Source organism: Rhinolophus sinicus, linkage group LG07 (genome assembly GCF_036562045.2).
Source record: "Rhinolophus sinicus isolate RSC01 linkage group LG07, ASM3656204v1, whole genome shotgun sequence".
Taxonomy (NCBI): domain Eukaryota; kingdom Metazoa; phylum Chordata; class Mammalia; order Chiroptera; family Rhinolophidae; genus Rhinolophus; species Rhinolophus sinicus.
Window position 1 is genome coordinate 56,929,043 of NC_133757.1, and position 17,001 is coordinate 56,946,043.

Sequence of the window (17,001 nt, forward strand, 5' to 3'; positions counted from 1 at the left end):
TTTACATCCCTGTGACTACTTGGTAACAACCAATTTGTATTTCTTAATCCCTTCATCTTTTTCACCCTGCTCCCCAACCCCCTTCCCCTATGGAAACCATCAGTTTGTTCTCTGTATCTATAGGTCTGTTTCTGTTTTGTTTGTTCATTTATTTTGTTTTCTAGATTCCACATGTAAGTAAGATCATATGGTATTTGTCTTTTTCAGTCTGACTTATTTCAGTTGACATAATACCCTCTAAGTCTATGCATGTTGTCAGAAATGGTAAGATTTGAATCTTTTTTATGGCTGAGTAATATTCCATTGTGTATACATATCACTTCTTTTTTATCCAATCGCCTATTGATGGGTACTTGGAATGCTTCCTTATTTTGGCTATTGTTAACAGTGCTGCAATGAAAATATGGGTGCATATATCCTTTTAAATTAGTGTTTTGGATTTCTTCAAACAAATAACCAGAAGTGGAATTGCTGGGTCATAAGGTGATTCTATTTTTAATTTGTGGAGGACCCTCCAAATTGTTTTCCATAGTGGCTGCACCAATTTGCAATCCCACCAACAATGTAAGAGGGTTCCATTTTCTCTGCATCCTCACCAACTTGTTTTCGTTTATTTATTTATTTATTTATTTATTTATTTATTTATTTATTTTTTATTAAAGTTTATTGGGGTGACAATTGTTAGCAAAGTTACATAGATTTAAGGTGTACAATTCTGTAATACATCACCTGTTGATATATTGATAATAGCCATCCTGACAAATGTGAGGTGATATCTCAGTTCATTATTGGTGTATAGAAATGCAACTGATTTCTGAATATTAATTTTGTATCCTGTTGTATTACTAAATTCATTTATCAGTTCTAATAGATTTTTGATGGAATCTTTGTGGTTCATTATATATAGTATCACGTCATTTGCAAATAATGACAGTTTTACTTCCTTTCCAATTTGGATGCATTTGTTTGTGCTTCATGTCTGATTTCTGTGACTAGAACTTCCTGTATTATGTTTCATAAAAGTGGTAAAAGTGGGCATCCTTGTCTTTTTCCTGATCTTAAGGAGAGCATGTTTAGCTTTTCACATTGAGCATGATGTTAGCTGTGGGTTAGTAGTATACGGCCTTTATTATGTTGAGATATATTCTCTCTATTCCCACTTTGCTAAAAGCTTTTACCATAAATGGATGCTGGATTTTATCAAATGTTTTTTCTGCATCTATTGATATGATCATATGATTTATATGTTTCATTTTGTTTATGTGGTATATCATGTTAATTGATTTGTGGATGTTGAACCAACGTTGCATCGCAGGAATAACTCTCACTTTATCATGGTGTATGCTCATTTTAAGGTATTGCTGAATTTGGTTTGCTAATATTTTGTTGAGGATTTTTGTACCTATTTTCATCAGGAATATTGGCCTATAATTTTCTTTTTTTGTAATATCTTTCTCTGGTTTTGGATCTGGGTAATGGGGCCTCATAAAATGAGCGTGGGAGCTTTCCCTCCTCTTGAATTTTTTGGAATATTTTGAGAAGGATAGGTTTTAATTCTTCTTCGAATGTTTGGTAAAACTCACCTATGAAGCCATCAGGTCCAGGACTTTTTATGTTGGGAGTTTTTTGATTGTTGACTCAATTTCTTTAGTAGTAATCAGTTGGTGCAGATTTTCTGCTTCTTCTTGATTCAGTTTTGGTAGATTGGATGTTTCTAGGAATTTATCAATTTTTTTCCAGACTGTCCAATTTGTTGGCATGTAATTGTTTGTAATATTTTCTTACAATCCTTTGTATTTCTCTGGTGTCGATTGTCACTTCTTAATTTCTGATTTTATTTATGGGTCCTCTCTCTTCTTTCTTGATGAGTCTGGTTAAAGTTTATCAATTTTCTTTATCTTTTCAAAGAACAAGCTCTCGGTTCCATTGATCTTTGTATTGTTTTTTTAGCCTCTATTTTGTTTATTTCCACTCTGATCTTGATTATTTCCTTCTATATACTTACTTTGGGCTTTGTTTGTTTGCTGTTCTTTGTCTAGTTCCTTTAAGGTTATATTATTTATTTGAGATTTTTCTTGTTTCTTGAAGTAGGGCTGCATTGTTATAAATTTCCCTCTTTGGACTGCTTTTGCTGTGTCCTATAGATTTAGGATCATTGTCTTTTCATTTTAGTTTGTCTCAAGGTAACTTTTTATTTCTTCCTTGATCTCATTGTTGAGTCATTCATTATTTAGTAGCATGTGAATTAGCCTCCCTGTGTTTGTGCATTTTCAGTTTTTTTCTTGCAATTGATTTCCACAGTTTCATATTATTGTGGTCAGAGATGTTTGATGTCATGTCAATCTTCTTAAACACACTGAGATTTGTTTTGTGGCCTGATATGTGGTCTATCTTAGAAAATGTTCCATGGGCACCTGAAAAGAATATATATTTTGTTATTTTGGGGTGCAATGATCTAAAAATATCAATTAAATCCATGTGGCCTACTGTGTCATTTGACGTTGCTGTTTTCTTGTTGATTTTGTCTGGAAGATCTGTCCATTGATGTCAATGGGGTGTTAAAGTCCCCACTATGATTGTGTTACTGACAATCTCTCCCTTTATGTCTGTCAATATTTGCTTTATATATTTACGTGCTCCTACGTTGGGTGCATAGATGTTTACTAGTGTTATGTCCTCTTGTTGGATTGATCCCTTTATCATTATGTAATGTCCCTCTTTGTCTCTTAATAGCTTTCTTTTTAAAGTCTATTTTGTCTGATATAAGATAAATAACCCAGCTGTTTTGTTTGTTTGTTTGTTTCTGTTTGCATGACATATATTTCTCCATCACGTTACTTTCAGTCTGTGTGTATATTTTGATCTGAAGTGAGTCTCTTGAAGGCAGCATATATATGGGTCTGTTTCCTTATCCATTCAGCCACTGTATGTGTTTTGATTGAGGCATTTAATTCATTTACATTTAAAGTGATTTGATAGATTCATAGTTATTGTTATTTTATTATTCATCTTTATGTTCTTTTTCTTTTCCTCTTCTTCTTAAAGAAGTCCCTTTAATATTTATTGTAATACTTGTTTGGTGGTGATGAACTCCTTTAGCTTTTTCTTGTCTAGGAAGCTCTTTATCTCTCCTTCAATTTTAAATTATATCCTTGCTGGTTAGAGTAATCTTGGTTGTAGGTCCTTGCTTTTCATCACTTTGAATATTTTCTGGCAATCCCCTTTTTTTTTTTTTTTTTTTGTAGTTTCTGTTGAGAATTCAGCGGACAATTTTATGGGAGCTCCCTTTTTAGTAACTAGTTTCCTTTCTCTTACTGCTTTTAAGATCTATCCTTATTTAATCTTTGACATTTTAACTATGATATGTCCTGGTGTGGGCTTCTTTGTGTTCATCTCTCTGTGCTTTGTGGACTTGTATATCTACTTATTTTGCCAGATTAGGAAAGTTTTCAGTCATTATGTTTTCAAATGGGTTCTCAATCCCTTGTCTTCTCACTTATTCTCCTGGTACCCTATGATGAAAATGTTGTCACGCTTGATGTTGTCCCACAGGTCCCTTAAACTATCCTCGTTTTTTAAATTCTTTTTACTTTTTGCTGTTCTGATTGGGTATTTTCTGTTACCTTATCTTCCAAATCATTAATTCAATTCTTCCTTCATCTAATCTGCTAGTGATTCCTTCTAGTGCATTCTTCATTTCAGTTATTATATTCTTCACTTCTAACTGGTTCTTTTTTATGTTTCTTTTCAATGCTTGCAATCTCTTTGTGGAAGTTATCACTGAGTTTCTTGAGTATCATCATAACCACTGATTTGAACTTTGTATGTGGTAGGCTGCTTGCCTCCATTTTGTTTAGTTCTTTTTCTGGAGTTTTCTCCTGTTCTTTCATTTGTAATGTTTTTGTTTTTCTTGCTAATTCATTTTTGGCTGTCTCTCTGTGTCTGTTTCTATGTATTAGGTAGATCTACTATATCTCCTAGTCTTGGCAAGGTGGCCTTATGTAGTAAGTGCCCTGTTGGATCCAGCGGCAGTCTCCTGGCCACCTGTGCTGGGTACTCCAGGAGTGTCCCTTGTGTGGGTTGTGTATGCCCTCTAGTTACAGTTGAGCCTTGATTTCTTCTGGCATGTGAGTGGGTGGGATTGATCCTGAGGCTAACTGGCTATGGAGTAGGCCATGTCCACCACTTATGGGCTATTGTGCAGGGAGTTTAGCCCATGGAGCTGGATTCACTCCAGTGGTCTCTGGTGCCAGCTGAGACTACCAGCTCTGTCATTTGTGGGGCTAATTGAGTAGTGCTCTGCTGTGGTCTGAAGCCGACCTCCAGTTATATTCATTTTGGGGCCTCTTTGGAGGGGCCTGGTGCAGGTCCAGGTCAGCCACTGCCTGTAACTGGCTATGGACTACCTTGTAGTAGCTACAAAGTGATCTACAGTTGTTCATGCTGCCTGTGCTGGAACTAGAGGTACATGAAAGAGGCCATGCTATGAACCAAGGATGTCTGCCCCCAGTACCAGACCTGGGGTAGCTCTCCAAAAAGCCAGTACATCCAGAGGCCTGCTGCCACCTGCCAGTTTCCTTAAGGTTCAGCTACTGATAAAGTCTCATGTGGTATGCAAATTGCTTGAGGCAGGGTCTCAGGGAATCACTAGAGTGGGAAGAATTGTGATCACCAGGTTAATGTAAATTCTGCTTTGGTGCCAGTGCCGAGCCTGGATCTACTCAGCAAAAGTTTCAGAGCACTACGAGGGCAGTCACTGCCTGCCTGGAGCTTGCCATACTCTGATAATTTTCCAAGAAATAGTGTAATGCAGGTGGGGCTGGCCGCTTATGAGTAAGTGCCTCTGGCAGTGCTGCTGAGTTGGTTGGGGCAGAGTCTCAGATGAGTCATCAGGCTGGAGCAGCAGAGCTCACCAGGCTGGTCAGATTCATATATGGCCTATAGTGAGGCAGGCTCAACACAGGCAAGATGGTGTCGACCTGCTGGCTATATGAAAGAAGGACCTCTAGCCAGGAAAATGCTGACTGTCCTCCAGTCCACTCTCCAAAGCCACACATCTCAGTCTTCACCCCTGTATGTCTCCAAGGCCCCTTGATTCACTGTCCCTCCACTGGAGACCAAGGTGAGTGCCTGTGAGGGAATGAGTCTGTGCGCCATTTAAGAGGATGTTTGTGGGCCATGTAAGAGGATGTCTGGGTTTCCTGCAGCCTTCCATCTGACCCAAATGGTTGGAATCTCCACTGTTTTTCATAGCCAGATATTGTGGGGGCTCCTTTCCCGGCACCAGTACTCTGGGCTGGGGAGCCTGTTGTGTGGTCTGGAGTCCCTTGTTCCTTTGGTGAGGATCTCCACAGCTGAGATAGCCCTCTTGATTGTCAAGTACTACATGCAAGTGTGGGTCCCCCCATTCTGCCTCTTTGCCCCTCCTGCCAATCTCAAAGTGACTTCTTCATATCCTTAGTTATAAAACTTCTGTTCAGCTAGTTTCCAGATGGTTCTCTGGGTTGATTGTTCTATAATTTAGTTGTAATTTTAATGTGGTCTTGAGAGGAAGCAAGTACAGCCTTTATCTACTTCTGCCATCTTGGATCCTTTCTCCTATGGATTCTTTTATGGAGTCAGTCCATCTCATACTTGGTTTTTCTCTTTTCCTGTTGCCTTCGATTTCTTCCAGCATTATTGTTTTTCAAAGAACCCTGCTTTCTCTGTCTGAAGTAGGATAACTTCAGTTTTGCCATTTTTGCCTACAGTGATGTTTCAGGCTTAATTTGCTCTAACACCCACTTGTTCATCATTCTGGTGGTTCAGGGTATCTGTAGAATAGGATGTAAAATTTTGAGTTACTATAACTTGAAATTTCAGTGAAATAAAAAGCCTATTTCAAGCATTCAGGATCTATATCAATCAACAATTGCTGTGTAATAAACTGCCCCAAAGCAGTGAGAACAAACATCATCTAATTCATCTGGGGATCAGCTGTTACCAGCTGAGATTGTTGAATAGCTTTGCTTCTTGCTGCCCATTTGCAGGTAGTTGCAGAAACTCTGCTTCAGGTTCTGGTGGCTGGGCTTGCTCTGTTCTACATGTCTCTCATCCTTCTCCAAGGAGTGCCAGTGTGAATGCTAGCTCTGTTAGGTATGCTGCCTTGAGATGAGGAGAAAACTGGTGACAAAATTACCTAGCATAGAAGGAAATGCTGAATAATATTAATTTTTTTTAGTCTCTCTCTCTCTCTCTCTCTCTCTCATCAGTGTCGTACTGGATTATGTATTGTTCCTATTATCAGAAAATAACTTTTCCATTTTTATAGTCTTTTTAACACAAATTTCAGGTAGTATTTAAATTCATGACAAGTTTCAAATGTTTTTTGGAAAAACATTATTTTTAAAAGAGAAAACATACAAACAATAAATGACAAGAAATGTTCCTCATGAATGGCATCTAAAAACCCATGGCAGTGCTTCTCTGAAACATATAAAATTTTTCTGGGATGGAGTTTTCTTGGATATTGCTATTAAATGCCTACACATAACAGTTTGGCATAATCAAGGACCTGATACTTCCCCATGAAGAAGAGGCCTTCAAATTTTCCTTTCCTTGTTATTTTTTCTCCTGCAAAATCTATCATAATTCAAGGTACATCACATTCTTGCTGCAATGGAAAAGCAGCTTTTAGTGCTAGTTCCCATGCAAGTCAACCCATTATGTAAGGAGTTCATTGCTTCTTTCTTTTCTTTCTGTCAAATGTATTTAAAAGCATCTGTAGCTGTTACAACCCAGAGAAGAGTTTCAGTGATTTTTGAGCTGAGTGGGCAGCCTTTCCATAATGACTTCCATGTCTTCCTTGTGCTGTATTTTCTATTTGCTGGGTGTATCTAAATACTAAAGTGTCACTATATCATGGTTCAAAATAAGGAAAGGGCAAAAATGGTACCCTTATGCAATGCACTTCTGACACTAACTACTCAACATTTAGCCAAACGTCACAAATTAAAGGTATAGTCCTCCACAAAACTACCCTCATTTCAGACACAACACACAAGTTTGGAGATTCCCAGTCCACTCACACTTCTGACCAATGAGCTGCAAATTTGAGGGTTCCCCACTACCCCTTTTGGTTTGCTGATTTGTTATAATGATTCACAGAACTCACAAAAGTGCTATACATGCGATCAGTTTTACTATAGCAAAAAGTGATAAAAATGAAGACTTGCCAAAAGAATAGGTACAAAGAGCAAGGTCTAGAAGAGTCCCAAATGAAAATCTTCTGTGTCCACTAACTGTGGAGTCAGGACGTGTCACTCTCCAGACACTTCGAGGTGTATCACCAACCAGGAACTTTACCCAACCAGGTGTCCAGCGTTTTTATTGGGGGGTCTATTATTCTCTTTATTCAATGAGAATAAAGCACCCTGTGGTTCTGGAAAAGATCCATCAATGTCCAGACATAGTGTATTAATTATCAAGTGTTTAAGGCCCTATATCTACTCCCAGACCTTCAGGTCTACAGTTCTCTGATCTGACTATTTCAGATTTGTATAGTTATTTTCAATTTTCCATTTTATTTTGACCATTCTACAGGGCAATAACTTGATCAACTTATTCCCCAGATGAGATATTTGAGAAGCAAGTTCTTCCCCAAGATTTCCTGGCAGAACGGTGGTATGGAGAGTCGATTCCTAGCCTCCTAAATGGCCAATCCTGGGCTAGCAGCTCAGTGTAAACCAGATTCTTATTCTAGTGTCTTCGGTGAAACATATCTATATCAAATTAGGAATACTCACATGCATCTGTTTGGTTTCTCATTTTTCCTATAAGTTTCTAGGAGTTAAATAAAACACTCAGTTGCTGAGATTAAAAACATTATCTGGAGTAATATTCCTAGTCATACTTTTGAGACTATTTTACAACATCTACACAGAGAAACCTCCAGGAGCCTGAAATAAAGAAAATTACACCAAGACAAAATTATTAATATTCAAAATAGATGATTTACTTTGATTCAGAAAAAAGATGATAAGTAATGTAAAGACATTTTGTTGTTTAACTTTAGACATTTGACATAGAATTTTATCATTAACTAGACCTAGCTCAACAAAAAATCAGACTCAATCACTTATTCTTTTTATTACTATTATTTTTTAATTAAATTTATTGGGGTGACAATGGTTAGTAAAATTACATTGGTTTCATATGTGGGATATAAAACTGAAAGTAACCAAAGAACAAGACAAACAAAGACACAAAAACTCATAGACACAGACAACAGATTAATGGTTACCAGGGGATAAGGGGGGAATGGGGATAGTAGAAGAGAGTAAATGGGGCCAAATATGTTGTGATGGAAGGAGAACTGACCCTGAGTAGCGAGCACACAATCACTGTCAAAAGATGAAATCCAAGAACTTCACATCTCACCTAGTTATACGTAAGCAGCACCTGGGATCACAGGCATACATACCATCATGTGCTCCCATTCCCAGGTCCTTCCAAGGCATGCAACACACTGACACACTGCAGAGTGACGGATTTATTAAAGTAAGTTCCAAACAGTCAGAAGGCTTCTTTCCTTTTTTTCTTGATCTGTTTCTCATACATCTCTCCTTGGACTTCATTTTTACTTCCAGTACCCTCCTGCCTCTCATGCATGAGAATCATGTGGAGAGCTAATACTAGTCAAAATTACTTATCAAAACCAAAACTGTTTTAGAAAAATCTGGTGCCTCAGGTAACAAACCATAATCAAACCTGTTAATATTTCTGCAAAGAAACATAAATATTCACACTAAGATGGATAAGGACCATCAATAACACCATATATGGATCAGGATGTCTACCAAATGAATCACAAAATACCTTCTGTTTTCAGAGACTTGTGGATACATCCAAGTAGCAGAATCATGGACCAGTAGTATCTCTACAGTGTGTCAGAAACTGACTGCTACATCCTATACGTTCATCTCCTTCTCTTTGTCGTGATACCCTGTGTAGTTGTTCTCAGTTTGCCAGTACTACATGTTGCAGAGCTAAGAGAGGTGAAGTTTCTTATCTAAGAACACACAGATAGTAGGAATACAGGGACTAATGCCCAAACTTCAGCTTTTATACATTACCACTGAAAAACATGTTCTGTCCAGCTTTGATTCTCTGTTTCTTTTCCACGATGGCCAAGATGATTGTGTAGGGTTACATCCTAAGGAAAAGTGGGGGAGTGATGTGCACAAGTCCAGAGCGTGATGATCTCTGGAGGATGATGCCATCTGATTGGCAGTGGAGGGCAACGAGCAAGCTCCTATGTGCTGTGAGTGGGGTGTCACATCACATAATCTGGAGGGTATGTAAGAGATGCCCCCAATAAGTAAGTAATTCTACTAAATCAGATGAGCATGATGTAGATTGTGTTTCAAGGTGGGGCCTAAAGAGATGGTGATAAAACAGAAGCTCATTTTATGGGTGACTCTCGCATAGAACTTGGAGATCGTGTGTTCACATGTGACAAGTCCCAGGACATTTTCTTGAGCATGTCATTCAGTTTAGATGTATACTGCACAGTCTTTGTACCAATTCCAAGCAATGCAAAGATGGTAATCAAAAAGTACGATGCAAAGTATATTTTAACAAGAGATAAGCTAAGTTAAAAAATTATGAACAAGGCATCTTCTTTCTACATATACATTTAAATTCAATCTATTAGCAAATATTTTGTTTAAGAACACTTTTCACCAAAGACAAGCATCATTTATTTGAGATAAATACACCTGACAAGAAGAGACTGGAACTAGACCAATGAATGCTAGAGGTCAGAGACAAGGAAAGAATCTTAAATTCAGAGTCCAGTCATAGAGATACATAATACCAAGAACTAAGGAAGGCATGGATGCCTCATGGACTAGCTCAAGAGTCCCTCCTTGCCTCAGTCAATCTGACTTTATTTCAATTGGGGAGCCCCAATGTATTTATTACAAGAGTATCCAGCTATGTTCACTCATTGATCTATGTGTGGTGCCAATCCAGGCAGATTTCTTATCTCATTCACCATCTGGCATGGAGAATCATGCTGGGCTGTCCAGGCAAGTGCATGCTGGGTTGGGACTGGCAGAGACAGGCAAAGAATCTAACATAGTCAGTCCTTATCTGATGTCCTTAGTCCCTTATTCAAGAGACTCAGTGTCAGGATATAGGATCTGCCTCTGACAGCCTCACTGAATGATACCTAAGAGAGAATCTGAAAAAGGGTAAAATAGGGTTTAGATTCAAACTGTTACCCTTACATTACATGTTTAACTCATTTAACATAACTAATTTCTCATTGGCAAGAAAACAGTGTAAAAAATAAGGACAACCATTTTCTTTTATAAACAAGGAAAATCTTATCTATGCCACACACTTGTGCGGTGGATATACACATATGTATGAATTATAGCTCCAGACTGCCCTCAATTTAAAATACTATTTGATGAGGTAGTGTCTGCTGACTTTATGTCATTTAGTAGCAGTGTGAATGTGATGGGATTATGTAGCACCACAATTTTCGTATCTGTAACATCTAGATAACTATATCTGCTTCGCCAAGATCTTGGTAGCACACTGCGTGACAGTTACCTGTTATTCAGTTTATGAAAGCTGGTATCAACAAAGATCATAATAATTATTATTATTAATGCTAAAATTAAATAGTGATAGAAAGGCCAAGAAAGGAATGGCAACCCCGCTGATTACATGCAAAGGAAAAGGTTATCAGGCACTAAATAAATAGAAGAATAAATACAGAGGAATACAGCTGACATCCCTGACTCAAACACAGGACTTAGGGTGAGGGAGGACCCTAAGCCAGGCTGTGGGAGACCAGGGTCCTATGAAAACTTTAATAAATTGTACCGACTACTGGGGCTTCCCCAAGCAGCTGATACACGTACTAAACTATGAAGTCTCATTTGCTGGCTGCTGTACAGAGAGGCTTCTCACACCAATAAACAAGTGGGCAATTCATCAATTGACAACGAGGCATACAACGAATCATCCCTGTGTGGCACAGCCCTGGAGGTCCTCAAGGAGACTTTTTCCAGCTCTGACTTCTCTGCACTCCTCAAAAGCCAACTCAGATCCCAATTTAGCCCAGTATCACCTAAGTGAGTCTAACCATTGTCCTTCTATCTCCAACAGGATGTGAATACAACATGAGAGAACTCATCTCAAGTCTCAGCACAATATAACACTTGTAAATTTGTGAAAATAGAGGGGAAATCACCAGATGTACAAAAAGATTCAGGAGAACAAGATTATTAATACATGTTCAGAGTAAGTGAGCCAATTAAAGTTCCTTAAAAAAAAAAAAAAAAAGACCTTCAGAAAACACTAGTTTACAACCTTAAAAAGATTCAGGTATTTTATCTATAAAATCAAGTTCTGAAACGCTAATTTGGAAGTTAAAAACATGTCTTCAAGAGAATAAAATATAACTAAGTCAGCCCCAAAAGTGTTGTACGTTAATGTTCAGAATATGACCTAGGCATTACCCTGCAAGAGGAAAAAAATACTACATTTTTATCAGTTGACATTATTGAAATGGGTTTTATATATTGAGTACCATTAAAGCTCCACTTCTCCCTCTAGAAAGATCGAATTGGGGGGTAGCTCTTACCCTTTGATCTTTGAGCAGATCAAGATTTTCAAAGCTGATATAAAATACATGAGAATGAAAATCCAATTAAACATCTTAGGATTTCAGTTTATCCAAGATTGGAAACTCTAAAAACTATTCACTGTAAACCCCTGGTGTAAAGAAAGGTGCTTGGTAAAGATCTTTATTGAATTCAGACAACCTTGGCTGGAACACACTTGCCTGAACATCATGTGGAGGACGTGACTGAGGGATCTTTTCTTTTGCTCCTTAAGGAACCACTGCAGCCTAAGCAGAAAACTATGTCATTTACAATGACAGAGACTAGCATCAAGGTCCAGCCAGGACATGTCATACAAATCAGGCCCAGTGGCAATGAAGTGCTTTTGTGGATGGCCTTTCCATGCCCCAATGCCAGGCAGAGATGACCCTATAATTTATTATCCAAACTGGGACAATTTTTGAGAATGAAAGGAGAAACATGGGCAAAGCAAGACTGTTTCTGTCACATCTGAACTTCTAAGCACTCTAACTAGTGATGAAGTGTTGGCAAATGATTAAAGAGATTGCCCTCTGGGACTGAGCCATTAACCTCTCAGCCTGGGAGGAGCAATGCTGTGAGGTTAGCCGACTGAGCTTCAAGGATGGTTCCAATGCCTTGGTGGCTCATTTCAGCACTAGCACCTTGAACTTAATGATTGATCAGAATGACAGCCTCAAAAGTGAGATGGTATAGCAGGGTAGTACAGCTGGAGGAAACAAAATGTTGCTGAGTCTGGTCATATGAAAACTAGAGGAGCCCTTCTGGGCAGGCTTCATCCTCATGTTCAAAATGTAAATTGGACCATCCAGTGAGAAATGGATGAGGAACCACTAAAGAAATTAGAGAAAAGCGACAGTTCATAGACACCTCCTCAAACATCTGTCATGTTGTCAGCTGGAAGGAAGATAATACATAAGAAAGGAACTCAAGAACAATATATTTGTGGAGGGGGAGGTTGGGCGGGGAGAGGGGTTGGTTGGTGTGAGACATGAATATAAATTACTGTAGTGAAAGGAGAGAAAAAAGTGATCCAGAATTCAGAGGGAGAATTTTGCAGCTTTGACAGGATTGATTACAGAGGAGAACAGTGAGTTGGGCTTCGATGGAGCAGTAGCAATTGGGAGAGGTGTAGGGCATTCCGTATGTCAAATACAACAGACGTGAGAAGACCAAAGACTGACTTTGGCCAGGGTTGTGTTTGATCCATATAGAGACAGAGCTGGAAGGAAGTTCTAAGTCACCAGAACAGGTGTTGTCCCTTTTAGCTGGAGCATCTGCTGAACAGGTCCTTCCTGATTGCTCTGAGTTCCAAGACCAATGTGACAATGCAGTGAGCAGGTGTCATCTAAGGGGCTCAACTGAAACTTTTCTACCAAGTAGTGAGCTGTTTACTTTCCATGAAAGAGTGATGACCAGTAATGTGACAAATCACTCTCATTGTAGACTATATTACCAAAATAGAAAGTCTCAAGACACACCAGAAATAGTAAAAATACTTGGGACATGTTTTAATCAGGTAATGTTGCACATTCTGAAAAAGAGAAATTATTTTTCAAGACAGTCTTTGAAAAGAAAAAAGGGCCCGTGAGGTTACAGAATTAAGCTTCCCCTAACACTACAATATGTTGTGCAACGTCAGTCATGATGATGTCAGCCACACCTCCCATCCATCCCGATTAGAATACTCCATCCTTCTCACCATAGGTATAGTTTGATGGATGGTTTCAGGACCAAGCCCAGACAATCAGAATTCTTCCCAGACTTTTCTTCCAGAATTACTGAGTAATACATTTTCTTTCTGATTAGGAGTTCATGGTATTCTAAGCTTATATGTTTAAGTATGCTGTCAGACATGCACCCCACCCCCACAGAGAAGCGTTTTGCAATGGCAAAAACTGAGTTCAACATAAAAAGATAAACAGAGATAAAAGATGGAGGGAGAGAAGAAAAGAATCTTTTCTTCCCTGGAGATTCCAGATTCTGCTTTCTTTCTTTTTTTCTTTAATTATATTAGCTACCCATTTGCTTTTTAATTCTATGGCGCAGAACGCTACATAACTGGACAGGCTTGATCATGAGACGGAATGTTGTCTCAGGAGCTTACAGACCACAACAAGTAGCAGTGCCCACAAATGTTTTATGGTATCAGCACCAGTTTTAGCTCATCCAGACTCAGGCCAACATCCCCCAAACAAGAGTCATGGCTATACCCCATCCAGAAAACTCCCTCCTATCATAAAAGATCTTCAGTTCTTTAAAAGTATATCAAAGGTCCTGGAATTTCTAAAACAATCTTGAAAATGAGCAAAATAGGAGGAATCAATCTACCTAACTCAAAAACTTGCTGTTTTGCTATAGTACACAAGATAGTGTGGTACTGGTGCAGGAATAGACATATAGATCTATGGAGCAGAATAGAGAACCAGAAATAGACCCACACAAATATTCCCAACTGATTTTTATAAAGGTGCAAAATTCAATGGAGGAAGGATGGCCTTTTTAACAAATGATGCTAGAGCAACTGAACATCCATAAGGAAAAGAACCTTGACTTAAACCTTACACCTTTATATAAAAATTAGTTCAAAATGGATCATGAATTTAAATGGCCTGTGTAAAACTATAAATTAAAAATAATAAGATAAATCCTCCGAAATTATTTCTAGGTGAAGAGTTATTAGTCTTGACACCAAAAGTATGACCATTAAAAGGAAAAATTGATAAATTGAACCTCATCAAAAAGTAAAACTTTCATTACGCTAAAGACCCTATTAAAAGGATGAAAAGAAAAGCTACAGAACAGGAGAACATATTTACAAGTCACATGATTAGTTTCTATAAAACATAAAGAACACTCAAAACTCAATAGTAAAAAAAAGAAACAATCCAATTAGAAAATGGGCAAAAGACATGCACAAATATTTCAGCAAAGAGAATATACAGATGACAAATAATCAAGTGACAATATAGTCAAGATTATTAACCATCAGAGAAATGCAATTTAAAATCACAATATTACTACACATCTACAAGTATCAAAATGACTAAAATAAAAAAATAATGACAACACCAAATGCTGACAAGTAATGGAGAAATTGGATCACTAATAAATTGCAGATTGGTATGGAAAAATAGTTTACTCTCTTATGAGACTAAACATGCAACTACTTAAAACCCAACATTTGCACTCCTGGAGACATGAAGTTCATATATTGCCGGTGGGAATGTAGAACAGTTCAGCCACTTCGGAAGAAAGCTTGGCAATTTCTTTAAAAAGCAAATATGCAACTCCTCTATGATATAGTAATTGGACTCTTGGTCATTTACCCCAAGGAAGTAAAAACTATGTTTACATAAAAACTTGTACATGAGTGTTCAGAAATGCTTTATTAGTAATAGCCAAACCTAAAAACAACCCAGATGTCTATCAATAGGTGAATGATTAAGCAAACTGTAGTACATCCGTAGCATGAAATACTAGTCAGCCATAAAAGAGAATAAACTATACAATTCACACAACTTGGATGAAATCCAGAGAATTATGCTGAGTGGGAAAAAAGTGCATTTCAAAAGATGCATATTGTATGACTCCACTTATATAAAAATTTTGAAATAACAACGTTTTATAAATGGTGAAAAGATTAGTGATTTCCGGGGGTTAGACATGGAGTAGATGGGGTTGGAGGAGGGAAATGGCCAAAAAGAGGGGTGGATCTTGTGGTGATAGAAATGTTCTGTTTGACTGTGATGGTGAATGCAACAAACTTATACATGTAATGAAATTGTATAGAGCTAAATGCACACATGCACACAGACACACAAATAAGTGCAAGTAAAAGTGGGGAAATGTGAATAGGATTTGTGGGTTGTATCATGTCAACATTCTGGTTATGATATTATAGTTTTGGGAAATGTTGCCTTTGGGGGAAACTGGACAAAGCTTACATGGAATTTCTCTGTATTATTTCTTATAACTGCATGTAAACTTATAATTATCTCAAAACAGTTTTAAAAAATTGATTCTACACTTATTTCTCCCTACAGCCAACTGCAGTAATCAATCTCTCACATACCTGTTCTTATTGTTAAGGCTGTCTCCAGGGCCACACAATAACAAGTAGAACCCAGCAGCCTCAAATAATTCAGGTAGACTCAGAAAGGAGTAGACTTTGTAGGTCCAGTAAGTCCTCACTTAACATCATCAATAGGTTCTGTGACACATAAGAGAAACAACATATAATAATACCAGTTTTATCATGGGCAAACAGATATAGACAAGAGTTAAGTTCCGAGGGCATCCCATCAACGTTTTAATGAAGTGACGTTGATGAAAACGACATTATTCAAGGGCCCACTGTACTTCACTTTTTCTGTGTCCTGTGTGTTAAGCAACCAAAATGCCGGATGGAAATGATTTCTAAGGAAGCTGAGTGTAGGTATTGAGTTGGAGGGTGCAACTTCATCTACCCAAATGAATCTTCTATTTCATAGCCTTTCATCTTTGAATGATGTTGATAAAGATAGATCAAAGTAGAAAATAAATAGAAAATAAAGTGAGACTTCAAGAGATTCATGGACCGCAGAGGGAGGGTATGGAAGACACAAAATATGAATAAATTTGTGCTGAATTATCAATTATACAGCCCAGGCAGAGAGGCCAGAATGTTACACCTTTACCTCTGATACAGAGCCAGCCACCTGCATTTATTCCACACACTCATGTGGCCCCTGTGTCAACAACGGCATCCAAAAAGACATCATTACCTGTGACAATTGTGCTCATGCTGGAGGTCTGCTTTATCCTGATTATATCCTGATACTAAAATGTTCCACTAGTAATACACAGCCTATTCTGCCTCATCGTTTTCATATGGACATACCATTATCCTGGTGATCACCGATGCACTTACCTAGATGAACCTAGCATAGTGTGTTTACCCAGATGGACCTTTGCTCCCAACCCTAGTAATTCCTGTCAACCTATTTGTCAATGAAACAATTTTTCTGCTTGTTGGAGTTCAGATTAAGGTAGTGCCACATCCTTACTTGTCACCCTGTGACCAATGGACCATCTTCTATTTATGAATTATGTTTACCAATGATTATGAGTGTGACAAGATTCAAATTTATTATTAGCTTCTCCCCAAACCCAAAACAAATATGGGTTTTGTTCTCATAAGGAAATATTCATATCTATATTTTTTGTATGTCTATTTTAACAGTTTCCAGAGCGGGCTTTCTTTGTTCTTTTTTTTTTTTTTCTGGTTTCATGTGCATTATGTTCTACTGTGTTTGAAACTATCTTCACACTTACAGAGACTCAAGTGTGCTTCAGTATA